The sequence below is a fragment of the Notothenia coriiceps genome, unplaced genomic scaffold (assembly GCF_000735185.1).
Source record: "Notothenia coriiceps isolate Sejong01 unplaced genomic scaffold, NC01 NC01_scaffold00015338, whole genome shotgun sequence".
NCBI lineage: Eukaryota > Metazoa > Chordata > Actinopteri > Perciformes > Nototheniidae > Notothenia > Notothenia coriiceps.
This window is the reverse complement of record NW_011348039.1, coordinates 3216-8888: the sequence shown is the minus strand read 5'-3', so window position 1 is coordinate 8888 and position 5673 is coordinate 3216. Positions and strand designations below refer to the sequence as shown.

Sequence of the window (5673 nt, the reverse complement as noted above, 5' to 3'; positions counted from 1 at the left end):
GAACGGTTTGGTCACCATTTATGAGAATAAATGAAAAACAGTTATGAAATACTGTATGACAGTAAAACAAGAATACAGTTTAAAAGGGGAGTGATTTGTAAAATATCCATAAAGAAAAATAAAATCTGTTTAGTGTTCTGTTTCATATGGGTGTTGAGAGATCTATCTATAGATCTCTTCATTTTGCTCTCAAAGTGCACCAGGTTGATGCATTTAACTTCAATATGTAAAAAAAAAATCTTCCCGGGGAGCATGCCCCCGGACCCCCCTAGAGGAGGTGCTGTGAGCTGATTATCGAGCCTTCATTGTAAGAATCGCGGGTACACTGTGTATACGTATTCCACTGTAGCGCCCGGTGCATTAATGGGAAACCCTAGTTTGTGCATGTTCAATACATTTGTAACACTGTACACGTGAACGTTTCTTTTTTCGGTTCACCAAGCTGAACTCAAATGTTGGCAGCCCTGTCTTAGTTGTCATGTTTTTATTGTATTTTTAGCACGCACCTCTGATAACATATAGGTCTTTAACTGTGTTCAATCTCTGAGCGGAGTCGCTGTTATTAGTGCAATGTTTAAGTATTTTGAACACTTTATAGGAAGATGTGTAACAGATGTGACGTCACTCTGTTTATTGGACTCTTCATGAGGGTTTTTAAAATGACTGTAGATTAAATGTAAAAAATCAAATGTTTATTTAATTTAAATATAATATTCCTGACAGTTGAGGAGAGAGACAGACAGGTGGAGAGAGAGAGAGACAGGTGAGGAGAGAGAGACAGGTGGAGAGAGAGAGAGACAGGTGAGGAGAGAGAGACAGGTGAGGAGAAAGAGACAGGTGGAGAGAGAGAGAGACAGGTGGAGAGAGAGAGACAGGTGAGGAGAGAGAGACAGGTGGAGAGAAAGAGACAGGTGGAGAGAGAGAGAGAGAGGTGGAGAGAAAGAGACAGGTGAGGAGAGAGAGACAGGTGGAGAGAAAGAGACAGATGAGGAGAGAGAGACAGGTGGAGAGAGAGAGACAGGTGGAGAGAGAGAGACAGGTGAGGAGAGAGAGACAGGTGGAGAGAGAGAGACAGGTGAGGAGAGAAGAGACAGGTGGAGAGAGAGAGACAGGTGAGGAGAGAGAGACAGGTGGATAGAGAGAGACAGGTGGAGAGAGAGACAGGTGAGCAGAGAGACAGGTGAGCAGAGAGAGAGGTGGAGAGAGAGAGACAGGTGAGAGAGAGAGACAGGTGGAGAGAGAGAGACAGGTGAGGAGAGAGAGACAGGTGGAGAGAGAGAGACAGGTGGATAGAGAGAGACAGGTGGAGAGAGAGAGAGAGAGAGGGGTGAGGAGAGAGAGACAGGTGGAGAGAGAGAGAGAGAGACAGGTGGATAGAGAGAGAGACAGGTGAGGAGAGAGAGAGACAGGTGAGGAGAGAGAGACAGGTGAGGAGAGAGAGACAGGTGGAGAGAGAGAGAATGATTATTTTATTTAAATATAATATTCCTGACAGTAAAAACAAAATGATTCAGATTAATTTCAGACTAGTAGTTCTCCCTTCCTGTGAGAGGTGGCTGCTGGGAAATGATGCTGCACGGACTGAAAGGACTACAAACATGGCGTCTAATTTAAAATTCGAAAATAAAAGACAAATACGAGATTAACCTCTTGGACTAATCATCACAATACATTATTAGAGATACATCTTTCTCCAATGAAGGACTAGGAGGTAAATACATTTTGGGATATTTTGTTTTCATAATTAAATAATTTATTGAATACAAATCCTAAAATAAGAAATATTTGTATTGAACTTATTGATACAGGTCTTAACTTGAAAAATAATGTAATATTTTTGTAATCACGAGACACGACATGTTTTGTCCAAAGGGAGACTTTTATCAGATACAGATCTCAGGATGAATTCATTACAATAAAACATCTCCTGTGACGCAGCTTTACCAAAGTGTTCTTTCACCAAACATTAAAGGACTCGTCCAACGTTAGCCTAGCTTAGCACGACGACTGGAAGCAGGGGGGAAATGCCAGCTTCAAATAGTTTCAACATAATAATCCAGATTTACAGGGAACACAACATCCCAACATGTCGGACTGCTCCTGAACAGAAAACTCTAAAGGTAGAAGAAACATTTTGAGATTCTCTGCAGCGCGATAAACAACACAGGGTGCAAACACAACAACACATGACATATTGAAAAGATATAAAATGTGGGATTTGAGAGAGAGACAGATGAGGAGAGGAAGAGAGACAGGTGAGGAGAGAGAGACAGGTGAGGAGGGAGACAGGTGAGGAGAGAGAGACAGATGAGGAGAGGAAGAGACATGTGAGGAGAGAGAGAGAGAGAGGTGAGGAGAGAGAGAGAGACATGTGAGGAGAGAGAGAGAGACATGTGAGGAGAGAGAGAGAGACAGGTGAGGAGAGAGAAAGAGACATGTGAGGAGAGAGAGACAGGTGTGGAGAGAGAGAGAGAGAGAGACAGGTGAGGAGAGAGAGACAGGTGAGGAGAGAGAGAGAGAGACTGGAGAGAGAGAGACAGGTGAGAGAGAGAGAGAGAGAGGTGAGGAGAGAGAGACAGGTGGAGAGAGAGAGAGAGACAGGTGAGGAGAGAGAGACAGGTGGAGAGAGAGAGAGAGAGACAGGTGGAGAGAGAGAGACAGGTGAGGAGAGAGAGAGAGAGAGACATGTGAGGAGAGAGAGAGAGACAGGTGGAGAGAGAGAGACAGGTGAGGAGAGAGACAGGTGAGGAGAGAGACAGGTGAGGAGAGAGAGAGAGACATGTGAGGAGAGAGAGAGAGACATGTGAGGAGAGAGAGAGAGACAGGTGAGGAGAGAGAAAGAGACATGTGAGGAGAGAGAGACAGGTGGAGAGAGAGAGACAGGTGGAGAGAGAGAGAGAGAGAGAGACAGGTGGAGAGAGAGAGACAGGTGAGGAGAGAGACAGGTGGAGAGAGAGACAGGTGGAGAGAGAGAGAGAGAGAGAGACAGACAGGTGGAGAGAGAGACAGGTGAGGGGAGAGAGAGACAGGTGGAGAGAGAGAGAGAGACAGGTGGAGGAGAGAGAGAGACAGGAGAGAGAGAGAGACAGGTGGAGAGAGACAGAATCCAATTAAATAAAAAAATTAAAAATCTCAAAGAATGTTTACAAACAAAACAAATATATTTGGAACACTAATAACAACAACAACAAGGTTGATGAAAAATGTGGGAGTTGCATTTTATTTGATTACATTGTAATAACACATGCAATATGTAATAACCACCCACGATGTGTTCATCAACACACCCACGATGTCTTCATCAACACACCCACGATGTGTTCATCAACACACCCACGATGTGTTCATCAACACACCCACGATGTGTTCATCAACACACCCACGATGTGTTCATCAACACACCCACGATGTGTTCATCAACACACCCACGATGTGTTCATCAACACACCCACGATGTGTTCATCAACACACCCACGATGTGTTCATCAACACACCCACGATGTGTTCATCAACACACCCACGATGTCTTCATCAACACACCCACGATGTCTTCATCAACAACCATGTCAAACATCAGAGTCCATTTCACTGGAAGGATCCAATGAGGTCAGCAGCATGTCTCTAGAACACATCAGTGGTTAGGACATACAGCATGTGTTACTACCCGCTCTGCTGAGTCATTACACGGGTTAGAGACGATGGGGATCTGGTTTCCAGCTCATGTTGTTGGCGCAGCGGCAAAAACCCATCTGAGAAACATTCAGGATGATTTTGTCCAAAAGGTTTCATGCACAACAAAAACCCAAATAACGACAAAGCATAAAAACAGAGAGACGGGCGGAGAGTTATAAAAATAATGCTGTTAGACTGACGCACACACACACTTCTACTTTTACATACAAGGTCATATAGATTCTTAATAACACTTTGGTTTAGTTTAAAACAAACTATCATAGACTGTATCAACACTTTTCCATCTCTTTTTAAAAATGTTCAATTAAATCAAATAAAAAATAACAATGACATTTGTTTTTTCAATCAATTTAACAGCAGATGAGCAAAATATCAACAGACTTCATATCAGTTTAACTGTACAGTATCTACAGTCAGCCAATCAGAGGACAGCTCCCAGAGACAGTGACCCAATCAGAGGAGAGAGCCCGGAGTCAGACAGCCAATCAGAGGATAGTTTCTGAACACAGTCAGCCAATCAGAGGACAGTTTCTGAACACAGTCAGCCAATCAGAGGACAGTTTCTGAACACAGTCAGCCAATCAGAGGACAGTTTCTGAACACAGTCAGCCAATCAGGACAGTTTCTGAACACAGTCAGCCAATCAGAGGACAGTTTCTGAACACAGTCAGCCAATCAGAGGACAGTTTCTGAACACAGTCAGCCAATCAGGACAGTTTCTGAACACAGTCAGCAAATCAGAGGACAGCGTGCTGTGAAAGTCCCTCGGAAACAGCCCGGAGACCGTCAGCCAATCAGAGGACAGCGACCGGAGACAGTGGACCAATCAGAAGACAGTGTGAGGAGTCTGCCAACCAGAGGACCTCATATTGTCCAATATGAAGCACGAAATTAAGGGTGGTTTCAGAAAAGTAAAAAGGTAGACGTTGAGAAAGATGAATTTAAATTGTCTTAATTTGTCATCATCCCCTTGTGGTCAATCATGTGATTTCATTGTGTGCAGTGCAACAGTAGCTACAAAGTGAATATTTAGAGTGGAACGGGGAAGAAAGCGTTGTTTATGTTGTGATTAAACAGAGTCCTGTCTGATTCACTTCTCATGACTCTGAAACACAAGTTAAAAAAAGACATCCGTCCTCTCTGACCGGTTCGAGTCCCGCCTGTTCTCTCACTTTCATTATTCTGCCGCCTTTCCGTTAACGACCTAACTAACCTGCTGTGACTCCATGTCCCACAATGCACCACCTCTGAGAGATGTGCACCGATTGGCCAGGCCTTCCCAGGGAGGCAGGGCTTGAAGAAGAGTCCAATAGAAACTATAGCTGCCTTTTTTTCAACCAATCACCAAGCCCTGTCTGTCGGTGGGGGGGACCAATCACATCACAGCTGAGTGAGAATGTTTTTATTGCTGGAGCTCCGACATCTCATTGGCTAAGCCACCACCTGGACATGAACATACGCTCCAGGCGACGTGATGTCAGATATTCGACCAATCAGAAGAGCTGCTGGCGGCTGCAGAATGGCATTGTGGGTATGTGGACAAATGCTACAGGTGCTGGTGAGGGACAATCTGAAGAGACGACGATCAAAACAAACAATGAAAAACAGAAAACTGTACACGGGTGAAGAGGAGACACTTTTTTACACGGCGGCCATTTTTTCTACAGGACCGCTGCTGCTGCTGCTGCTGTTCGTGTTGTTGCCGTTGTCATCATGGCTACCTGGTGACATCACAGCACTCTGCGGCCTATCAGCAGGCTTAGGGGCGGAGTCTTTCTCTGTGGAGACGAGGCCATTTCTTTTACACAGCGGCCACTTTTTCTACAGGACTGCTGCTGCTGCTGCTGTTCGTGTTGTTGCCGTTGTTGTTGTTGTCATCATGGCTACCTGGCGACATCACAGCACCCTGCGGCCTATCAGCAGGCTTAGGGGCGGAGTCTTTCTCTGTGGAGGCGGGGCCAGGAGAGGACATGGGGGGGG

At 45.1% G+C, this 5673-nt stretch overlaps 1 long non-coding RNA gene across 1 annotated transcript; it reads right to left on the bottom strand.

Annotated features, from left to right (window-relative positions):
• Window positions 1-3199: 3199 nt before the first annotated feature.
• Window positions 3200-5667, bottom strand: LOC104948875 (uncharacterized). The gene is made up of 2 exons (XR_798742.1): window positions 5415-5667; window positions 3200-5377 (listed from the first exon to the last, which is right to left on the bottom strand). It is a non-coding gene; the product is annotated as an uncharacterized lncRNA (long non-coding RNA).
• Window positions 5668-5673: the final 6 nt, after the last annotated feature.